General features: G+C 37.8%; 1 long non-coding RNA gene across 2 annotated transcripts in view; it reads left to right on the top strand.

The window, feature by feature from the left end:
- Positions 1-24,979, top strand: part of LOC148969409 (uncharacterized) — a 78,270-nt gene extending 53,291 nt beyond the window's left edge. For both annotated transcript variants that reach the window (XR_016149533.1, XR_016149532.1), the window contains 2 exons: positions 21,943-22,100; positions 24,543-24,979. This is a non-coding gene — a long non-coding RNA (uncharacterized LOC148969409). The remainder of the gene's footprint in view (positions 1-21,942; positions 22,101-24,542) is intronic.
- Positions 24,980-25,219: the final 240 nt, after the last annotated feature.

Below are 25,219 nucleotides of genomic sequence, written 5' to 3'. Positions count from 1 at the left end.
ACTAGCAGGTGCATGTGCACAAGGGTCTTCAACCTAAAACAAATTGCAACAAAAGCACGTCCCAGATCTGATTATCTGGTCGCAGAGACAGGCCGCCAGATTGACTATAAATACTTTTTCAATTTGGCCGATTAAAAGGGGAATCACTCTGAAGAGCTCGAGAGCTTTTGGGCCACGGCAGGTAATCCCTTTTTCCGCTAAAAGCTAAATACCAGGAGGAGAGATCCATATCTATTCCCCTGTGTCTGGAGCAAAGTCTTCCAGCATCACCAAAGAAAGACTTGTTGTGTTAATACCACAAAAGAGAAGATTGGTGTATCGTCATCAAAATGAAATTAAGGCATGGACCAGTGAACTCTTTTTTTATTGTATCTGGACAATTAGTCATCTACATCATTTGTATGCATCTGAATGAGCTTCCCTTATTATCAGTGCACCACGTGACCTCATGGATTTTAGGATTAAACTGAGAATCATTGGTGACCAATCATGATTTGTCCACAGATAAGTGAAGGCGCATGTCACATATGAGAATGAGATTCATTGATAACGCTATCAGATCATTTCTCATTATGCTAGTGAAATTACCCAGAATTCAGCTGCCCGTTTTAAAACTGCACACAGGTTTGTCTTCATGCTTGAGACACAAAGAATATGACATGCTTTCAGAAATGGCAGCGTGAACAAATTGAAGATTACAAGAATAGCCACATAATTTGATGGTCCGGGGCGAACCCTCACCGTGAACTGCATGTCAAGTAGCATCTGCGTAAAAATACCATCCAGGCTCATAAAACGTATGTTCCTCAGCGCTTCCTCGGCTGTCATCTCTAGATAAATGGCCGTAAGCTGATCTCCTTCACCAAGTCGTTGTTATTATTAATGATCTTTTTTGGCAATGTCACTCTCAGTTTCTTTCTTTATGGGGACAAAGAAAACAGATGAATTTCATGGCTGTTTTCTGTTCTGTCAACAGACCGGAGCGTTTCAAATGTTTTGCTAATCACCTGCGAGCCGTCCAATCAGAATGGAAGGACCTTGTTGACTTTTAATCAGTGTGGCTTGTGACCCAATCCTCACTCTTGCTGTAGCGTTCTATATGCTGACTGAAAAAAAATTGTTATTGTTTTTTTTTTTCCTCACATCATGGCAACAAATAATTAATCCAGCAACAAGGAGCAAAAAAAGAAATGGAAATGTTCAAATTCTCATTCTTTCAGTCAAATAAGTGTTGTGGTCCTGCAAACATATAATCATTGTATCAAATATAGTCTGCCGTTGTTTGTTGTAACTCCATGAGTTATTCTTGGAACACAGCTTCGGAATGTTTGGAAGATGGAAAAGAGATGAGGAGGCTGTGAAACCAATTAAAACCAATCATGGCTTATCACTTTGATAAATGCTTGAATTAATTCCATATTGCTGCACTAATGTGGAACGCATGTTTCCACAACCCTGTAATTAAAAGACTTGCATCACTGGAAGTCTTTGTTAACCAATACTTTGCACTGGTGATTAATTATTTTCATGTCGAAATAATAGCAAAAAAGGTCACTGGGTTTCGTAGTTGTTTTATTTATTTTCATAATACCAATCCAGGTATAAATTTAATTAAATAAAACAATTCATTTTTGAAACAAATGATACTGAAGACCTGATACAGTACTACACAAATTAAATGCAATTATTAATAACACATGCCAATATTCAGTGAGAAAATGCAAAATTCATGCAAAATTCACTTTTACATGGTGTTTGAACACTGATGTAAACAACCAGCCTATAAAAATCCACCCACTCACTTTTTTATATAAATAATCCCCATGAATCAGAAGCAGTGTCTAAAAATACGCTGTTCCAGATTTCCCCCTACAGTGATGATACAGTAGGGCCAAGCCACACCCACATCCCGCCCTGAGTGAGCGCACAGTCCGTCATGTTTATATCCTCGCTATAACACCTATTGATATAATGTCTGCACCGCGATGTCTAATGTCTGTAATGATTGGCAAAAGTTGATTATGAAATATGGGTCGATACCAACGTCCTACTAGAGTTCCTACATGAGCACCGGTACAACAATTTATAGATAATCATGACAGAACATGCTAATCGATAAGATGAATAAACTCCAAAGTAACTACATAGATTCATCAGCTAACCTTTCAGAAACGTAATTTCTTCCTGAGTCTCTCCACATGTGTCTGTTTTGAATCTGCATGCAACAGTTTTAGAAACTGTGGTGAAAAAAAGAACTAAAACCCCCTAAAAAGATCTAAAATCAAAGCTTGTCTCATCAGGACTTGCTTATACTGTCAATCAATGACTAATTTCTATTGAAGGCCCCCTGAATAAAAAGCTCCAGGGATAAAAGAGTGCTCCTGACAGGCAAATGGCTTCACAAAAGCAAAAAGGAGCCTGTGTGGTGCATTGACCTATCGGGTTTAATAATCTGAACACTGATTTCAGAAGCCAAAGCTTTAAAGTCTTTTAGTCACTGTAAAGAAACAGAACACCCACGTCATCTAACAGGACTTAAATGATCTTTCAATGTCAATGAACTTTGTACTGATTGGTGCATTGTAGAGTGCAATTTAACAAGCAAATAAGATAGTGAGCTCTTCAAATCTACAACAGAAACGCCCGCGGCTCATTCAAGCACCAGAGGCAACTTTATGTCTGCTGACAACTTGATTTAACATCACTGCCGCTATTTATGTGTTCTTTTATTCCAGCAGCATGCAGAGCTGTGGCCATCACAGAGGAACTTATTGCTTTGGAGTTCATAAAGCAAAGGAAAATATATCCAAATTGGATATATTTGACCTCAGCCATCTTGCTAAACTTGACTTCTACCTTTCACTTTTTGTAAAGAGGTGCTCAGGTACAAGACACAAGAACAAATGACCTCTAGCAGGGGATCTTATCCTCTTTAGTTTATTCATGTGAAGTTTCTTGCAAGACCAAAGCAGATGATTACTGAGACTGGAAATACAGCAGCTTCCTGTCACCGGCAAACTCGGAGCGGAGTGTTCCCTCCAGAGGGGCCTTTTCTAGGCCCTCAGAGAGGCTGTACTGCACTAGACTGCCAATGAGGGAGAGAAGGAGAAAGTTGGTGGACCTAACAACTCCCAGGTTTTAATTAAGACACATGTCTTTCGGGGCAGCGTTGCAGAAAGTTCACTGCGGCCTACTTCTGGCTGGGTATGGAGGGCCTTCGGGGGTTTCTCCTCAGTGGAACATTCAATTGATTACGACACCTCACAGCCGGGCTGGCAAAGAAGACCTCCTCCAACACTTTGCTTTCATGCTGTGCAGACTTGTGATGTTTCCAGCGTGTCTTCGGCTGACTTTAATGATTTTTCTTCTTTTATTTTCTCTTAATTTTGAGGTTGTCCTGTGTGTGTAAGGGGGAAATATAGCGCATTACCTTTAGAAAGAACTTCTTAATAAAGGAAGGAGAGTTTGGGGAATATAGAGAACTTTAAAAAAGATCGTTTTGGTCTTGAATGCTAACTGGTAAATACCAAGGTCACATTTTCAAGTATTATGCTGTTATTAAGTCACATTACCATTGATTTTTTCCATTCAAGACTCATTTTCCCAGGGTTGCTTTTACCGAGGAGACCCCTGCACAAGTACTCAACATAGTGCTCTATATTAAACACATGTTGGCATTTCTTTTGCTCCATTTTTGACAATTAGATGTTGTTACAGAAAATGGAATTGCATTAATGTATTTTCTCATTGGGAATAATTACTGGCATCAATTGTATTATAACATTTATTCATTTTTAGAAGTGTTTCCATGATATAAGGAAAAATAACACAATTGATATATGAATTTCTTCTTTTAAGACAAAACTGAACATGTTTTAGGGTAATGGCAAGGAGAGCGCACACATAGCTTTTCCCATTGACAACAGTGAGAAAGTTTGCTTCAGGAAAAATATGATATTTCACTCAATTTTGTAGCTCTACAGTACACCAAATAATTAAAGGGGAAAAAATTCAATTATATTGAATTATACCATGGTCTGTCTGGATATTCGATTCATATTGGCCTGAAGGTGCCTATTAAAACCGTTTAATGCACAGGTAGTTTAATCAGTCAGTTTAATCACTGTTCTATATTAATGCTTTCATTGAAGCACAGAGAGAGAGAGAGAGAGAGAGAGAGAGAGAGAGAGAGAGAGAGAGAGAGATAGAGAGAGAGATAGTGAACATCAACAGTAAGGAGCACAGAAACTTAGTTTATATAGTACATAGTTTATACATAGTTTATTTAAAGCTGCTGTCCACAGTTTTTCCTCTTTTTTCCGCCATCTCTGTTCAAAATCTGCAATTGCAGCTATACGCGTAATATCAACTTTACGGGGGTTGTGCCTCGGCACGGCACAGCACGGATGAATCCGATGTTTTGAGGAGCAAGCAAGTAACACTTGTAAGGAACAAGTAAGTAACATCCACTTTTTTATGACAAACATAGGGAAAAAAAACAAACAAAAACATTGCAGTAAATCATGCCGATTAAATCTAACGATCACTACGTGTGTGGCTATTCTTGTATTCTTGTAACGAATCTAACGTGATTGCATTTAATGCCCTTCTGATATTTATCCATGTTTTCGCATGGGTCTGGTTGCAGTCTCTTTTTTCTGTAGCCACTCCGAAGTCCGAACAAAGTCTTTTGCATTTTACAACGGGTGAATCTGTTGTCACTGGGGACTGTTTTCTGGATCCTCCATCAAATTGATACATTTATATCAAGTTATGTGAAAAAAGGCTATAAATCTCTACCTCCAGCATCCTCAATCGCAATATAGCCTATAGCATATAACCTCCTTCTTTATGTGTACAGATGTGACGTAATGGCTCAAAGACATGCTCGAAAGCGAAATCCACATGGAAATCCACCAGTACCACTGGAATTAAAAACATGCTTACCGTTTTGAATCGAGCTAAGGCAAGCAGACAGTTTTGAACGCTGGTTCAAAACTGCTATTTAATAGCAGTTTTGAACCAGCTAAATGCTATTTAACTGCTATTTACTTGCTATTTAATTTATTTTGGATAATTTTTGGTGTTAAAAATAATCCAAAATAAATTAATGAGCAAGTACATAACCAGGTGCATAATCATTTTTTATTTATTTAAATTATTAGAGATATTTTGTAAAAATATACAACATAATTCTTGTCACAGGATTAAAGAAAGAACATAATCATATTTGGTACAAAATGTCCTGTGCGTTTTTACATTTTGCTGCCCCATATCAGCTAAAATATTTTAAAAATCAACATTCAGACAGTAATTAACCAGGTGCATAATCATTTTTTTTTTTTTATTATTTAAATAATTATAGATATTTTGTAAAAATACATACAACATAATTCTTGTCACAGGGTTAAAGAAAGAGCATAATCATGTTTGGTACACAATGTCCTGTGCGTTTTTACATTTTGCTGCCCCATATCAGCTAAAATATTTTAAAAATCAACATTCAGACAGTAATCATACAGCAAACCTGTTGGGAAAAAAAGTCATAAAGAAAATTTAAGTCCCCCTTAAATGTCAGGGACACTTGAGGAAAGAAAAATGACGGAGAGATAAAATAAGGAAACAGGTTTGAAAGTTTCTATGGTTACTTCTGTGCCTCCAAGTAGATACTGTATGATAAATACAAGGACCAGCAAGAAAATTTTAAAAGAAAAACAAAGACTGAAAACAAAAGCGGAAAGGTTGCAAAGGACCAAGGACGAATAAAGACATCTAAATCCCCCAAAGTGTATGTGTGAATTTCCAGACAATTAGGAAATTGAATACAATATAGAGTTGTTATATATTTAACCAAGGTGACAAACTAGTTGCGGATAACAGAGAACATAGGACAACTAACTAGCAGGCAAAATAGTAAAGGAATACAATGAAGATGAAACTGTGTTGCATGTCTTTTGACCATTGTGCTTGTGTTTTGACTTTGGCAACAGCTCCATTCTGAATATGCATACCATTCTGAAAACATTCCACAAGTAAAACCTTTTTTTCCCAAGTCCACCGTCCTGCATCTCACATTTTAAAGGAAAAACGTTCTGTGTGATGGCCCCTTACACCGCCTGTGAGAAATTGAAAATTAAAAGTAATACAAGTCCAACCTTCCAGCCAAAGGGAATGCTAATCATCATAATGGTGACATCAAATGAAACACAGTAATGAAATATGGTCAATTTTTATAGTAATTACTTGTCTTATGACAGAAAATGATCTGGCCTGAACTGATTTTGCATTTATATTGTATGCCGAATACAGAATTTTAACTAACTAGTTACAGTTAAATCAAATCCTGGAAATATTTTATAGTGAGTTTATGACTGTGCAAAACACCTCACACATGGTAGTGCAGAATTATGTATCACTGCATTACATATAAGGAGCAGTCTTCAAACAACCTTCTTCACCTGAGTAAAAAATGTATGAAGCCTAACGTGAAAAACATCAAGCTTAAAGAAAGATCTGAATGAACCGATAAAAGCGCAGTTGTAACATACAGGAAGAGTGTTGTAATGTAGAGCACTTACAGTAGTTGTGAAAAAACAGCCGGAATCTGCTCTGTATGTATAGAATTACAGCATTAAATGAAGACTAAGCTGAAGAAAGCTGTTGATTATGGTAATTTGAGGTGAGAGACTGCTGTCACATGCATGTGGCCTGGCTGAGACAGAGGGTAAGGATGGCATTAGGCTGTAGAAGTAGTTGTGAATGTGCGTAAAAAGCGCCCGTGTCACAGGCCTGGCCTGCATTTCCTCAGTTAGCGGTAATCTCTCTGTGTCCAACCACTCTGATGATCTGGGAACCGTGCCACCCTGAGCTGGATTAGTGGAGAGCTAACAGGATCCTCCCGTTTGTCGGGTGGAAATGGCGCGGGGAGGATCGCGGATGGGGCATTACATTAATTACAACCTTTAGAAAGTAGGACGGCTATTTCATGCACTGCTTTAGGGATTGAGATGTGTGTGTGTCTTTGTTTTGCATGCACCATTCTCCCACGGTTTCCCTCACTTTCTAATTCATACAAAGGTGGTGGGTGCTTTGACATCACATTACCTTCTTTAAACACTTGTAGCGGAAATTGAGAAAGAAAAATCCCTTTATACCACAACTGAATTCCTGCTTATGTTGTTGCATGTTTGGCTTAAAGATGTGTCTGACCCTTATTCCAAGGGTTTCTAAAATATAATGATCTTCTTATATGGTATTTGGCTCATCCTCAGAACAAAAACACACTCCAAAACATAAAGAAATAAAGAAAAAACCCTGACAAACAGCCAATGGTCAATACAGCATAGATTATAACAGTTGTTGTATCAATACAAATAAAATGTGTTAATAAAAATGTAAAACTTGTAAAAAAATTAAGAGCTTTGTACTCATATATGAATGGGCAAAATATACATATTTAAATTAATTTTTTAAGGTCCCCCCCCCCCCCCAGAATGTATGTGACGTGGTCTATTTGTGGCTTCAATAAGTTTATTTCCCAGTTTCATGATTCTGGGCGGAAATGCAATCCTGTGCTTTCTCTCTGAGTAAGAGAGCCATATAAAGCCCCTTCACCTCTGAGACCAAAGAAAAGCCAACAACCTCTGTGAGGTTAACACATCTTGACAGACAGTGGCCTCCTCTGGGCTAGAGAATTTCGGCCAACTCTCTCTGTTTCTGCTCGGCAAGGGGACGATGTCTAGTAGAGATCAGGGCCAGCCCGTGGCATAGGCGATATAGGCAAATGCTAGGGGCACCACCACTCAATAGGGGCGCCAAAAATGAGTGAAGGAGTGATTTATTATTAGTTTATTTTTTATTTTTTATATATAATACTATTTTAAAACCATTCATTCAAAATACTTAACTAAGTCCCCCGACTCTGGTTTGGAATTTTGTAAATTATGGTGTTTTGTTGGGGTGCAAAGAAATATAGAACTGAGTATCATCAGCATAACAGTGAAAACTAATGCCATGCTTCCTAATGGAATCTCCCAAGGGTATGTACAGAGTGAACAGCAACGGTCCTAGTACTGAGCCTTGTGGTACTCCTGAACTTTTGATCGAAGTACGATTTTAAAACTATGCTAGTGCAATTCCACTAATGCCAACATAATTTTCGAGTCTATTCAAAAGAATGATGTGGTTGATTGTACTAAGGTCGGGTAAAACTAATATAAAGATATAACCACGATTGGATGGTAAGAGGAAATCATTAGTGACTCTAATGATAGCAGTCTCTGTTCTATGGTACGGTCTAAATCCTGACTGGAAATCCTGGCAGATACCATTTCTTTCTAACAAAGGAACATACTGTAGTTGTGAGGATACTGCCTTTTCTAGTGATTTTGACAGAAAATTTTGACAAGTGAGTTGTCAAAAACAGAATAAATCACATGGCATCACATTCAAAACAGTGCAATAGATTGATTAGATCAACTGACACTGTAATCGACTTTGACTGAATAACAACAAAAGTCATGTTTCATATTGATGCAAAATCATCAGCCTGTCAGTTTAGAATTTAGATGCATAGCAACATTATTGAAACACAATATACTAAATACAATTCATTCTTCTCTTTTCGCAAGATATGCTTCTCTTGCAGCCGGATCATTTTGAATGCACTCATGTCGTGCAGAGTTCTCAGTCTCAATTTATATTAAGTGTATTTAACACTATGTACTATAACATGTATATCAAAATAATCGGATACAATGCACTTATTGTGTATGTAAATACTATGTACTTATTTTAGTAACTACAATTACTGGGTAATAACTAGTATAACCCTGAACCTACCCCTAAACCTACCCCTGTTCCATGTACTTACCTTATATTAGCCAGCGCTTTCTAGGTAAGTACACTGTAAGTAATGCACTGTAAAAGGAAGTGTAACCAAAATGCCTGCATATTAAATTTATAATTCAATTCTATAATGACATCTATAAATACAGTTGACCTTTTCCTTACCCCTTAATCCCTTAACCCACATTTAAACCTATCCGTATTACCAAATCTGTTCCTAACCTTACCTTTATCCCACATCAATAGCAGAAAAAGTGTGTTGCAAAGCAACATGAACAAGTATATTGTACCTAAGCATTTTTATGTGAGTACACAGTATTAAAGACACCAAAAAGTGTCATTTTTCTTTTCTTTTTACTTTTCTTTTGTGGAACCATTGCACAACTTCATTCAACTTCATTACTTTCAGTTGAATAAATGGTTCAATGACTCACTCATTAAGACTTGTGCCATCTTTTGACAGTATCAGTACTAAATATGATTTTCAATATTCTATATTTTAAGAAAACTTAACTTAATTTTTACACCGTTTCACATTTGTATATTCAAAATGTTATATTTAAAACAATCTCAGAATTTATGTAATTACGACTGCATTGTAAATGTATTCATGCTACTGTACATCTGAGATGCATTAAAAATGTGAGTGAAGTTATTTAACCTTAATGTAACATAAAACAATGACACAATTATAAAACAAGGTTAATTAAAAATGTAAATGACTGTATACATACATGCATTTATGTTTAGGTACATGTTTATTTAATTTGATTTATTCAATTAAATTTGAATCAGTTGGAACAAAGGTACAGTGCAATAAAGGAATTAGATGTGAATACATAATCCAGAGGGCAGTACTGAGTTTATGAATAAACGGGAACATGAGAGCTGTTTACCAAATGAGGCTAGAATATGTTAAGCCAAAACATTCAGCTGACACAATCACTTGAGGAAAGAGAGTAACATAAGCAAAAATGCAGGAAATTGTTATAAGTTCATTATCATATGTGCATTTTTCCTGAGCAGACTTAAATTATGGATGTCATCAAACTTTTGTCATTGTATTCCAACTGACACCAGTTTGTTTCTGATGTAGGCAAAATCTGCCATGAGAGTCTTTCCCTCAACTGGCTTGTCTCAAAAGGAAAAAAAAAGAGCCACTAAAAGCTGAGCTTTAGCAAGAGTTGGCCCTGGCATGTCCCACTGAAAAACAGCCTTTCCAGGAATTTCTGTACTTGTGATGTAGGGTAATGCCATTTGGAGTAACACAGTGTTTGAGAAGAGGGTGAGCTTACTGCCACCGCACTAGAGGGACGACAGCCCTTTTTTTAAGGATTTATGGGAGCTTGGATAGAACAAATTATAATTAATAATTTGTTACATTTATACAGCGGTTTTCTGGGTACTCAAAGCGCTTTACATGGAAGGGGAAATCTCCTCAACCCCCACCAGTGTGCAGCATTCAACTGTCATCGTCAAGAATTGATGTTTTTTACTACTACTACTACATTTACATTTAACTGAGCTTTTATCCAAAGCATCTTACAATTGCTATATATGCCAGAGGTTGCACTCCTCTGAAGCACTGGGGTTAAGTGTCTTGCTCAGGGACCCGAACCCGGGTCTCTCACACCAAAGGCATGTGACAGTCTTATCCACAACCCAAATTTGCCCCTACTAGTTGTTTTTTCTATTGTTAAAACATTAAATCTTTTACAAACCTTCATTTTTTTTATTTAAAGTTTATTTATTTTAAGTTTTTACTCTTATCCCAGACCCAGATTTTCATGAAATATGAAAGTCCATCATAAAAATTCTGTAATATACATGCCATACATCCATGAGTATACATGTGTGTAGGCAACCTGATCTCACGACCAAGTCGTTCTAATTCGACGAATGATTAAAAAGTGGCTAATTCGTAACAATTCATACGACCTCACTCGTACGAATTAATACGATTTTGCTAAATCGTACATATTTTACGAATTGGCCAATTCGCATGAATTCGTACGAATGACCTACCCCTTACCCCGCCCCTAAACCTAACCATCACGTGGGTTTAGACAAATCGTACGAATTAGTACGAGTGAGGTCCTACGAATTAGTACGAATAAGTCACTTTTTAATCATGTGTCGAATTCGTACGAATTGGTCGTGAGATAGTGTTGGTGTAGGCTAATACACCCATATGCATTTATATAAATAATACTAACCATGTATTCATAATAATACTATAATTTTTATAAAATAAAATTGCAATTTTAAAGCACAAATTTGAGTGATTAATGTTTGTTGTAATGTTTCATCTAAAAAAGGTAATTTAATTTAAATAAGAAGTGTCTTATTTAACAGTAATCAGTTGCACTATAAATGTTGCATCTCATGCATTTTGTACGCCTGTCCAAATCAAACTTGGGACTAATTTAATTTAATAATACAGAGGTATCAACTTTATTCAAACTTCTGTACTGGAATGCTGGGCACTGGAAATCAACAGGAAAGTACCTAAAGTGCCATTTATATTGTGTCTGGTGCACATTCGACACCTTATAAGTCACTCATTAGTCACATTATTCTTGTCAACACAAACCACATAATGCAAATGTAATGCTAATTAGAATGAAGTGTGAAAGAAAGAAGAAGAAAGGATTTAGCGTATAAATTTGGTTAGCAAGTGTGGCAGTTATAGCCCAGCAATTTTATATGAAGATATCGTATAAGATATCTTAGCTTTCAGAAAACTGTATTCAACATTCAAAACAAATATGTTATTCACGTTTAGAGATGTTCCTGGATCTAGAATGCCAACAAGTCCAAAAACAGGTCAATAAAGCCAACTTAATTCGACAGGACAGCAACCCGAGTCAGCTCACTTACCATGGACTACAGTCATACAGCGTTCAACTGCGAGGTTAAAGTGTGCTCTGTGTTGTTAGCGGGGCTAGAGCTCTCTACTCGTTTGTTTAGGCTCATTAGGTCAGTAATGAAGTATAGCCGAAGGGGAAGTTCATGAGTAACAGCCCATATTTGTACTAAAGTGACAGCCTGCGTCGGCTTTCCCTTAGTTCTGGACCGAATGCACATTTAGCTGAGACATATGGAAAACTTTCCAAAGTCTGCAGCCGCTGAACCTAATGTGTGTTGTCATTTCAGTTAAGCTTATTATCTGCGTTCTTCCACTACCCCTACTGAAGCAAAACACAAGCAGACATCTGCCGAGATAGATTGCGGGCAATGTTTTGATATCTTCAGCGTGATATTTAGCGACAGTAAGTGTGTTTTGGAGATGGATTCGATTGACCTTACACTGACATGCTTTCCTCAGAGCCTTAATCTTCTGCACAGGAATTGCCGCCTGACAGAAACTACTAGGGTCACATCTGGAGTGCTATAGATTGTTTAATCCTAAACAAGTGTCCACTGTGAGAAAGATCCATTTACTCCTCTTTTGTAGCTTTGGCATTTGATGAAAATAAAGGACCCCTGCGAGGTGAGATCATTAAAGTGCACACTATAATAGCTGTGAAGGCTTTGGAGGGGAGAGGGGGTGGATTAATTGAAAGAATTGTGGCTGCTAAATTTTCTTTTTCATTTGAAACATCGTCTTTGGAATTTTAGCGACAAAACGTAATTTGCACGCTACAATTCCCATACGTGAATTTCTGAGTTCTAGATTGTGGAGACTACTGCAATCTGACAGACTTTACAGTTGTTGTGTAATAATCGACACAAGCAACATTTTTTTTCCCCTCAAATGAATTTTAACTTTACACTTTAAAAACGTTAAAATCTCCAATTCCGATTCACGTTTTTGTTTGCATGTACAATTAATGTTCAAATCAGAGAAAGCCACCGAAAGTAAGGTTGAATACTTCTTTTTGCCTGGTGTACAATTACAGTTGCCAACTGTGTGATGTATTTTGCCTCTCAAAACAAATTCTCCCTGGCTGTCATGCAATTTGAGGAAAGTGTAATTCCAAGAGACCAATTTTTACCAAAAAAAAAAAGAAAAAAAAGACAGCCGGTTTTAAAGAGTTAGTTCAACCAAAAATGAGAATTAAGTCATTAATTACCCATGCTGTACCAACCCCGTAAGACCTTCGTTCATCTTCGGAACACAAATGAAGATATTTTGGATTAAATTTGAGAGCTGTATAACTACCACATTGGCTCCTAAGGGACTAGCACTTGACGGCCCAGAAAGTCAATGAAGAAAATGTTTAAATATTCCAAGTGACTACCGTGGCTCAACTATAAGTTTATCAAGCGACGAGAATACTTTTTGTGCGAAAAAACAAACAAAAATAACGACTTTATTCGACTATTCCCTTTCTTCCTTGTTGGCCAGAAACGAGACTTCCTTAGATTTCCACGACGCATGCGCGAGAACTGAACTGAAGTAGCTGAAGGAGATCGCAATTCTCGCGCATGCGTCATGGAAATCTAAGGAAGTCTCGTTTCAGGCCAACAAGGAAGAGAAGGAATAGTCGAATAAAGTCATTATTTTTGTTTGTTTTTTCGCACAAAAAACTTGTCGCTTGATAAACTTATAGTTGAGCCACTGTAGTCACATGGAATATTTAAACATTTTCTTCAATGACTTTCTGGGCCGTCAAGAGGCAGTCCCTTAGGAGCCAATGTGGTAGTTATACAGCTCTCAAATTTAATCAAAAATATCTTCATTTGTGTTCCGAAGATGAACGAAGGTCTTACGGGGTTGGTACAGCATGGGGGTGAGTAATTAATGACTTGATTTTCATTTTTGGGTGAACTAACCCTTTAAGCTAATCATTCTTCAGACCACTCTCCTTTTCTCCATCTATCGGTCTCTCTGGGTCACTCTATTGTGCTCTTTCCCCCCATGTCTAAGTCCATTCTGCTTTACCTTATTCGGAGGCTAAAGCATTCCATCACCGGATAACAGTAAAAACACTTTCTGCCGAGAAAAAGGCCAAGGCTATACTTTTGTGAAGGTCAGCTGTCATGTTGGCATGTCTGAGGGAAAGGACTAACCTGATTGAAAAAACCCAGCAGCCCAAGGGGTGAAGCCGCTTCCTAGGTGAAGGTGCAGTGGGTGTCCTTAGGCAAGGTGAGGGGTTACAAGGGCTTTTAGATTGAATTGTTAGCCATGAGAAGAATGTCAAAGAAGTAAACAACGGAGGATGCAGACTGCACCGTAAACAGATGTTGTTCGCTTTGGGTTTATCTCGCCTTCTACCTGGCAAACAACGTAATCTGACTCTGGAATTCTCTGGAATTGATATATTTGTCAACCAAATCCTTCAGCGCATAAGACGCATTTGAGGCAAGGCTCGAGACTCAAGAGATAAAATCCCATCCGTAGCATATGCTAAAAGATAATAAACTCCCTTCATGAAGATTATGTCAGGAATATGAATGCTGTATAATAGTAATTTTCTTAAACAAGCAATTGATTGTGTAGTTTAATTAATGTAAGTGATGAGCTTTGACCATGGCCTGAATCTGTGCCAATACACGAAGCTAAATCATAATCGTGTCAGAGTGTGGCACAGAAACCATTACAGAAAATCAATTTCTCTCTCTCTTCCCCTTTCTCTATATTCTTGTTTGGAGTGATCCCCACCTCTCTCCCAGGTATCTCCTTTGAAGCATTTATTTATTGATTGTCTAACCCCCTCTACTTTGTTGTGCTTTTGCTTTTGCTCATCCTCTTTTGCTTTTGTCAGGGATGGGTTTTTGCAAATTTCCCAGCGGGCATGTTAAAGACACTTAAGAATTGTTCTGAACAGCTGTGAGCGGGGGGCTGTGTAGATGTCTGTTCCTTTTTGAAACTCTGAAGATTTTGAACTTTGTTTTGATGAAAGATTTGCCGGCACAACAGGCTTCACAGAGAACACTTGTCTTTTAAAGTCAGAAGGAGGCTTGGGTTATAGTAGGTAACAGTTTGACAGAAAATCTTAAATCGTTTTATAGGCAGCACAAGCTATTCGAATTTGAATGTATTCATTTAGCTTTTTCTGCTATGGAAAATATAAATCAATCTGGAATTTGAAAGGAGTTATTATAATCAAGAAACCTTGGAAAGGTAAATTTACACTAAGTGGGCCACCCCTTTCACCACACCAATGACGGCCCTGAATGCAACTAAAAATGCCATGGCAAAAATAGTGGTGAACAACAGAAGCTATCAAATCAAAGAAGAAATCTAATATGAATAAAAAATGTATATGCCACACAGAAACTATGAGCAAATAAATCAGCTGTTTTTTTGAAATTATTAATTTACATTAACTAACTCAGTCTAAAATAGGCAAAAGCATTCACCAAGAACCCTTTTGAAACTTTGGACTGATTTAGACTTTATGGACGCAAATACCGTTTTCAAAATGTTTGCGTTTTTAAGCCCCCAAAAAGTTGTTGTCGTGTAAATGAACTGCCAATAGTCTATAACAACGCATTCTCACCCCAAGGCGTCACCTTTGACCATGCTTCAATATTTGACGTTTTAGGCGCCCTTTAGCGTCACTTACATGACGCGATCCTACGGCGTCATCTAACTGACGCTAAAGGAAAGCGTCTGTTAGAGGACGCGGTTAGGTTTAGGTGTGGGGTGGGGGTAGGGTACACGCGATCCTAGGGCGTCATCTTACTGACGCTAAAGGGCGCCTAAAGCGTCAGATTTTGAAGCATGTCCAAATGCTTCCCAAGGCGTCAGTTAGGTGACGCCTTGGGGGTGAGAATGGGCTGTCTATAAACTACCAAAAATGTCTATAGGGTTGCCTCATAATCTGCTCCTCCTCCTTTCCACCCGTATTTCCTTTGGCATTGTTGCCTCTAACACATTCGGGTGGTAACAACAACGTGCGTTTGAAGCATAGACAGGTTGAAGAGAGTCCAATACAGAAAGTCCTGAAGTTATTACATATATACATATATATATATAACCTTTAAAACTTGTATTGTAAAATGTATTGCCCATCAATGACTTCTTTAATATTAGCCTCTAGCCTCCAATTCTTTTGAACTTTTGGGGTTGTTTAATGGAGCTTGCACATTATTGGCTGGCACGTCTAAAATCATCTATTTGTTTTCACGAAGACCCAACTTAAAACTTTAACCTAAAGATGATCAATCACAATGTAGTTTTTTCATTTCACCATCAGAGACCGCTGCTCTTAATCTTATTTTAGCTTTATGGATAAAACTAATAATAGGAAAACTAATTATTGTATTATTGTAGATATTGTTAGTCAGGATAAACTTTTGGCTTTACTTTTAACCCCACCATCATTTTCTTGTACCAGCCAACACCATCTTTCATGGAATTGCAATTTTTTAACAACTAGATTTTTGGGAGTGTTGTAAATTTCTCTCTCAAAGTCAAATTATATTTATAGGCTCTCATAACTTACAACATAGCAAGGTCATCATTAATGTTAATTTGCTTTTTTCTTATTTTTTTAATTATTTTTTTATTTTTTTCATATTACTGGGCAACTAAGACCTGTGCAATAGAACTGTACTGACATTTGCATTCTGATAGTGATCTCTGCCACAAGAAAGCTGAGAGGACAGCCAGATATGGCCTCGTTGTTCCGGAATCCTTCTAGATTTTCCCCCAGAATCATGCTTCTCAGCATTAGTGTCAGCTCAACCATTTCACTGATACTTGTAATGCTACCCAGGACTTTCTGAAGTTTAGAACAGTTTTGATACTGACTCCACAGAGCAAATACAGGTCATCGAATTTAAAGGGACAACTGAGATCTGGCCAGAACAAATGTTGAGTTTTAAATACAAAGTTCATCCAAGAATTAACTTGTAACAAAATTGGTAACACTTTATTTTACGACCCGCAAACAACTGTGTAAGTACAATGAAATTACGGTGTACGTTTCTGTAATTATAGTGTACTTCCGTGTCGGTATAAGGGAACAATATGTTAAGTTTTGGGTAATAAAGGGGTATCAAGCACCACTTTAATTTACAGCCCGCAGGAGTTACACTTACCTTGTAACTACGCAGAACAAGGGGGTAACAAACGCTACTTACTATGTAGCAGTACGAAACAACACGCACTGTAATAATTACAGAGAAAGGTACTGTTATCTAAAAAAAAAAAAACCTTTTAATTAGGCTACACATTATATTTGCCATGACATTTAAGTGGCATTGCAATTCAATGGGATAAGGTACTAATTACCACATGGTAAGGTCTAAATTAAAATTATAGCAAAAACAAATTATTTTGACTTAACATTAAGTAATCTAGTAAGAAATGCCAATAAATGTAATTTTTATCATAGTATATATACAGTGTATATGTGTGTGTGTGTGTGTGTGTGTTTAATTTTTAACCCACAGATGTCAAAATTACCCTGCAACATTGCACAAGAACATATTTTGTCAGAAATGTGATATGTTTTATAAACAACAGACGTACAATTTTTGCCTGGAATATATTAACAGAATAGGTACCTGTTATTTTTTAACTAATTAAATAATTTGCTTGTATTGCTTGTTATCCCTTTATTACCCCAAACTTAACATATTGTTCCCTTATAACTACACGGAGGTGTACTAAAATTACAGAAACTTACAACGTAATTTCAGTGTACTTACACAGTTATTTGCAGGTTGTATATCTGTTTGTTACCCCTTTATTACCCCAAACTTAACATATTGTTCCCTTATACCTACACGGAAGTACATTATAATTACAGAAACGTACACCGTAATTTCAGTACTTATACAGTTGTTTGCGGGTCGTAAAATAAAGTGTTACCACAAAATTAACATAATTTATTCACTTTCATGTCATTCCAAACTTGTTTGTCGTTCTTTAATCTGTGAAACACACACACAAAAAGATTGTTTTTCTTTTCCATAAAACAACAGTGTATGTGCCAGTATCTTACAAGTAAGCATGTTGATGCCAGTTTAGACATTTTGAGAAAAGACCAGCTTGGATATTTTGTCAAACATCTCATTTTGTGTTTCATGAATGGAGAAAAAGAAAGGTAAATGGAGTTGAAATTACATGATTTTGGGTAAACAACAAATTTGCTATATTTTCATGATTAGAACTACCAGTAAATGTTTGCCTATTTGGCCTTTGTGTTGGCTGCTTAATGTCAGACAAAATGATAAAATTGAATAAAAATATTTAACAATGACTTGCAAACAGCACTAAAGCTTCTTATTTGCACACAAAACCCTGATTACCTTGAATTTGAAGGCAGCTTGGCAACAGTGAAAAATGTTGGTCTTGTGTGGCCTTCATTAATCATAGAACGAGTTCATACAGTGCACATTCAATTAATCACGCCCCCGATGAGGAATGTAAGGGCACTCTAATTAAATAAATGGGGTTTGGGTTGTGGGGTCTAATACTAAAATCAATAAAAATACAAGAAGTGTGTACACAGTAAACAGACTGCCATCGAGCTATGGCACAGCACTGATCTTCACCGGGTGAGAATATCTATTCCTGTGCCATGGGAAACAATATATTTAAAAATGGCTGTTTATTTTAACTACGTGGCACAATATCATGCGCCTGTTGGGAAATGTTAAATGACCCAAACTAAAAGCAAAGATCTTTAATGCATTTGGATGTTTCTTACATATGTTTCTTATACCTATGCTTGCACAGTGACACGGTCAAGACATTTCATCTCATGCATTGCAATAACACATTCGAATACTTACAAAGACAAATGATTAGGTTAATTTAGGTCATAAAAAAGCATTTTACCAAGATACACCTGTCATACATTTATAGAAAAGAAAAGCAACATCCTCATAAAATAGATTTTTAGACATAAAAAAAATCTAAACAAAATAAAAATTTAGACATAATAAAAATCTGCATATATTCTGCTTGGCAGAATATAAAACTGTGTCATAATAATATGCTGAAATTTATTTTTTCATGAACAAATTTGAATAAAATAAAAAATAAATAAACAAATGAATAAATAAATAATTGCAAATCAGTGGCCAGATAAGCATACCGGAGTTTCTTCTTCTCATATGCCTCCATCTACCACATCCTCCCATGGCGCTGTTAACTCTATCAATTGAACAATGCATGCTGATCCAGACCACAAAACAATATTTGGTCGGAGGTTAGTGGTAGCAATCTCATGTGCAAAAAATAAGCCATTGATCAAGATCAGCCAGCATTTTCCAGTCCCTAGCAGCTTCCAGTTGTCCTGGGCGAGAATTGGTTTTAACACCTTTTCTTGGTGGTTGCTCGCCTGGGCGGAGGGATATTGTCTTCTGTGTGTAATGTTTTGCTAGAACAGGTGGCAACTTATTGGTCATGTTACGCTTGCCTTCCAATGCTAAAGCCAAACATTGCTGTACTTGGTCATGGCGCCAAGTAAAACGACCTTGGCTAAGCTGTCAAAATGTGCCTTAATGTGGCAGGTGATGAACACAAAGGACAAGAGGAATCAGTGTTGTAGTACTCGAGACTCGGACTCGTCTCGGACTCGGTCTCGAGACCATATTTTAATGGTCTTGGTCTTGTCATGGACTCGTGTCCATTTGGACTCGGAATTGACTCATACTCAAAATTTTTTTTTTTTTTAGGACTCGGAATTATTCCCGAGTCCACTCGAGTTCAATTAAAAATATTTTTCATGATTATTAATGTATGTTAATAAAACGTTTCTTTAAATTGATTGACACGCCCAGTGATTGGTGATTTTCTAGTGTGCAACTGCGCATGACAAATTGTAATAAAATTACTTTTAACACCACCTACTATGTGGCCTTTTTACCCTAAACTGATCATATTTTTTTAAACTCTAAGTAAATTCAGTAAAAAAAAAAAAAAAAAAAAGGATTTCTCCAAGTAAATAAAAGTAAATTAGGTAATCAACCCTCACTGGTCTCGGTCTCGACTCGGACTCGACCATCTCTGGTCTCGGACTCGACTCGGACTCGACTCTCTATGGACTCGGTCTTGACTCGGACTCGACTCTCTATGGACTCGGTCTTGACTCGGACTCGACTCTCTCTGGTCTCGGTGTCGACTTGGACTCGAGTGAGGTGGTCTCGACTACAACACTGAGAGGAATCTTCTCCTACTTAGATGTTAAGGTTCTGTGGTGATGGGAGAACATCATATATAACGGGACAATACAAATAATACTTGGCTTGAGCCATTTAAATTTCTTCTTGAATAGTTAACCAAATTATGGAACGTATGCTATGCTAATGAGCCTGAGTGTAGTTGACAGGACAAGGAAAAATACAAGACAATAGGAGGGAGAAAGAGAGACAGAGAAAAAGCATTTGTTCTTCACAACCTCCCAGAGGGTAAGAGCAAACATATGAATGCCAGCATGATGAAATGGAGGTACAATTGTCCCTTCTCCTTTTTCTTTTATGGATTTAATGCTGTGGAAGCATCTTTCCATTCGCATAAAACTCATAATGGTATCTTGCTTAGAGATTAGACTTTACATCTCTTTGTTCTGTACCACTCAATTGTTGGATAAGTCCATGATTGTGTGAAGTAAATGCTATGAAGAATATTCTAAGAGCATAATAGATTAAGGCGAATATACTACAAGAATAGCAGTATATAATTCCCCCTGTTGTAGAATCAGGATTATCTTCTAGAAGAGCAGCAGTGATTTTGTTCTCGTTACATAAGAAACTGGCCTGCTGCATCTTAAACAAGATCAAGCTTTGCAAAGTGTCATTAATCAGAATGGCTTTATTTTTTTGAAATTCTGCCAAATTGTATTCAGAGGATTAGACACACCTTGGTTTTTTTAATCACACACTTGATGTCTACAGTATACTTTTTGGTTTAAATGGTTTTTATTTATACACAAGGGTTGAATATTGAATTTTATTTTGCATTGATCAGTTGTTACACAAGGTGGCAACACTGGCCATTTGTTTCTTTATATCTTTGGATCTATCACGGCAGCGGACGCAAAGTTACCTTTTGATACAGCCTTTGTGTGTACATAAATCTCTGACCCATCGTCTTCTTCCTTTTAATTTTCTGTCACTCTACATACGTCATCTGGTATAATTGGGCCGATTGGCTATGGCGCATTTGATAGACATTCGTGACCAATATACGCGTGACTAATATACTAACGTTTTTGTGTCTGTATGTTAATATATTAGGTCAAAACAGACTGTTTTCGATATAATTAGTAATGCTGCTGTATGATATATTAATTTTTTTTAAAAATTCGGTTCGGTTAAGACTGATATATCTTTCTACAACAGACAAATCTAAGTGCATAGCCAGGAGGTCAGACATAGAGCGCTCACTTGCACACACACACACCCAAGATTGTAATGGATTTTTCTCACTAATCCCTGTATGTCCCTTTCCCATCCATATTTACCTCTGGATTTACACTTCAATGATGGGGATGCACACCATGATAAGTTCCCATACACCTGCCCGGATGAGACTGACTCCTGCAACTGTATATGTGAAGGTGTTTTTATTCTTTTATAAACTACATTCATGATTATTTGCATGCAGCACCCTTTTTTCTATTTCTTTCTTTCTTTTTGGACAGTTTTCAGCCCAAATTTGCTTCAGTGGCTAAAAACAAGTTGGGGCTGAGGTTAGTATTACCAAAAGGCTTATATTCCAACAAAAATATTTCGCAAGAGGAATTAGATCCGGAAGGAGCCGGTTCCAAACACATTCTCTCAGGTTTGATTCCACAGGGAGGACAATCTCCATTTCCAATTGAAATGAAATATGAACCAGTCCAATTTACATGACAATATGCTCTGAAAATAACCATCAAGCGCGTCTTTAACATGAAACCTATTCACCTTTCCTTTACAGCTATCACCTTTACCATGTAATCCCCTTTATCATCCAACGCTTTTCCCATCCCCCTCCCTTTCTAGGTCGACCGCACCTCCTTATCAAATACGGTTTATTGGAACACTCCAACTAAAGCCTCAATAAATCCTTAAGCCAATGAAGATGACAGTAGAGGGAATATATGATGCTGAGATTCGGATCCATATGATAGTGTGTGTGTGTGTACTGTAAGTTTGTGGCTGGGGAATAGCTCATACCTTGCTTTCTCCTTGTCATCCTGCCAGGCGCATGACCAGTGGTGCATGAGTGTGTGTATATGTGTGGTCTGACAATACAGCTTGTCCTCCACTGTGTCCCGAAGGCGTCTCCAAGAAAACGAGAGAGACAGAAAGAGACAACTAACTACTTACGACACATGGGGCTTCAATTTCCTGAGTAAAAGGTGAAGTGTGTAATTTTTTCGATAGTTAAATTCTTTCTCCTATATCTGTGTAATGTGCTGAGACAACTATAAGTAAGTCGTTCTTGGGTGAACTTCACTGTGGCATCAACACAACATGCCATTTTGTTCAAATAGGACATACTTCGAGTACATTTTTGAGAATATGTCTGCAAAATACATAATAATAATTTAAAAAATATATAATAACAAAAAACTATCAATTTTCACCCCCATTTTTGAGCATATATCTGAAAATAAATGTTTGTAGTTCAATGCTCAGTACAATTTTTAAGGTTGGTCTCTAATTAATTCATTAGTAAAGGATCTGTATACTGTACGTTTATTGTAAAGCATTGAACTATAAATTACAGTTTGAACAACACTGAACTCATGGGACGTTTAATCGGTGTATGACTAATCATAACACTTTTCTATAAGGTTCCATTTATTACATAAATTACATAGAAAGTACAGTTTGCTGAGTCAAGTGTAAGGTTTAAAACAAACAAAACCACTTGTTTTTTCCTCCAAAAAAGCATATGACTACTTTTTCCCACACAGTGCTATCAGGAATCGATAAGAGAGTCGTTAAAGAATCGGATCGGTAAGCAGAATCGTTAGTGGCATTGATATTGATAAAATCTTATCAATTCCCATCCCTACTTGGGACCAAAGAATAATCTGATGCGCCAGTCTCTACAGAGGGTGCGATCTGAGTCCCCCTTGTCAGTTCAGATAAGCTACCAATGATGTATTGTCCGATCGTACGACATGGTAACCCTTGACGTCTGGAAGGAAGCTCCTCAGAGCCCTGAAAACAGCCAACATCTCTAGACAATTTATGTGCCAAGAATGATGATGGTCCTGCCACAGACCCCTGGCAAAGCGGGAGGCGTCTGTCGAAACGGTTTTCCGGCGACATGACGCTCCCAACACTGGCCCTTGGGACATGTTTCTTCCATATTAGTAGAGAATGAAGGCATCTGCGCGTTACTCTGATCATACGAAACGGATTCCCCTAGGGAAAAACCCCTTGGCTTTCAGCCACCACTGAAGGGGTCTCACGTGTAGAAGGCCCAATGGTGTAATGTTGGGAGCCACTGCCATGAGACCCAGCAGTCTTTGCGGTGATGGCCTGGCCTAGCTTTAACCGTGACACCATCGCCAGAATGGACTCGATATGTGCAGGAGACATGCATGCCTGCATCGTAATCGAATTCCACACAATGCCCAGAAACGTTGTGCACTGGGATGGTTCTTACACACCCTTTTTTGTGTTAAGTCTCTACCCCAATTTTCGAATGTGGCAAAGGACGACATCTCAATGCCGAACCTCCATTTCTCGAGACTGGGTCAGAATGAGCCAGTCATCGATATAATTCAGTATGTGGATGCCCTGAAGTCTCAGTGGAGCAAGTGCTGCATCCATACATTTGGTGAATGTGTGGGAAGAGAGTGCTAGGCCAAACGGAAGAACCCAATATTGGTAAGCTTCGCCCCCGAAAGTGAAGCTCAGGAACCTCGTGTGACATGGAAGGATGGATACATGAAAATAGGCGTCTTTTAGATCTATCGTGACAAACCAGTCCTCGGATCTGATCTGACTCACGATGACAGGAATAGTAAGCATTTTGAACCTGAACATTTGATTAAGCATTTGATTTTGAACCCATCTCCTCAGAGACCGGTTCAAAACTCTGAGATCTAGAATCGGCCTCAACCCCCCATCCTTCTTTGGAACTATATAGTACCGGCTGTAAAACCCGGACTACCTGTCTGAATGAGGAACATGTTCTATGGGCTCCTTTAGCAGCAGAGATTGCACTTCTTGTTCCATCACCTTAGCCTGCTCTGGAACCACTGTAGTGTGGGGTGCACACACCTCTTAAACTGTTTGCTGCCCAAAATAAACTTGAATCAGACAAATAACACCAAATAAGACAGACAGTCGTAACATAGAGCGCTTGCTGGAGAGCGAAAGCTGATGTGTGATCATCTGATCATTTTTATGCATCCGGTTATGTCACCGTCACCTTACGTCACGACGCAACACCAATCAGGATTGGACAAGTTTCATTCATACTTCAGAAGCGCACACTTAGAGAGCGTCCCCATAGAGTTGTTTTCAATGACGCAGTGTTAAGTTCCCTCGAAAGGGAATATCACATAATGGGTGTAAAATAGGTAGCAACTGCCAAACATCTTAACATTTTAATTAAAATACAAATGGGAACCGGAGTGGAGAGAGCAATGTCTTGTTTGTCTGTTGCGTGTTTTCGATAAACAGAGCTGCTTTTTAGAGTGTGAATGAGAGGTCTGTATTGATTTGAAGTTCCTTACGATGCCCCTAAGGCAGATGCAGCAGAGACTGGAAGAATAAAACATAATAAATAGTTGATTATGCATTTCTCTCTGTCTCTCTCCATCTTGTCTCCCACACAGATCAGTCTGACTTCCCACCATCTGCTGACAAACCTAAGAGATGTACAGCGGGCCTCCTTGTCTGGTCACCATCTGACTACAGCAGTCAAATAATGATTTGCATGTTATTTAAATATCACACTGCTGACCCCGCCCCCACAGTAGCTGAGCTGCTCTAAAACATTCTATGCTTCTTTATAATAATATATAAAAAAGTTTTTTGTTTGTTATAAAGTGTTATGTCTATAAAGCTTCACAATAATTACATCACAACTTTTATGTTTACTGACAATTTTCACATTTGAATGCAGTCCAATCAGAACTTATAGTTGGAACCTGTTGTCTGTTGTTTTATAAAGGGGGATTAAGTGTTTCTGTTTCGTAAAATTCCTCTTAACCTACTGACCTATCTTTTTTCTGTGAATAAACCGCATAAGGATTTGAGTGTGTGGGTGTGAGGGGGGCGGGGGGGGGGGGGGGGGGGGGGGCATAACATTTTTTAAGCATTAAAAATCCCTATTCACATAATGGCTTTTTATGTGATTAATACCACCATTGACAAAATAGGCAAATTGATTTTTTTTGTACTGCCTGTGCAATATCCATTTGGATTCTTCTGTGATTATAACCCGAGCAGATCCTAGCCTAATCCTGATGCCCCTGTCTGGATCTGCTCTCAGAGGTGAGGGCTTTGTGTG

This window comes from Pimephales promelas, chromosome 23 (assembly GCF_988280905.1).
Source record: "Pimephales promelas chromosome 23, fPimPro1.hap1.1, whole genome shotgun sequence".
Taxonomy (NCBI): domain Eukaryota; kingdom Metazoa; phylum Chordata; class Actinopteri; order Cypriniformes; family Leuciscidae; genus Pimephales; species Pimephales promelas.
Note: the sequence above shows the minus strand (reverse complement) of the source record. Positions and strands in the feature narration are given on the sequence as shown.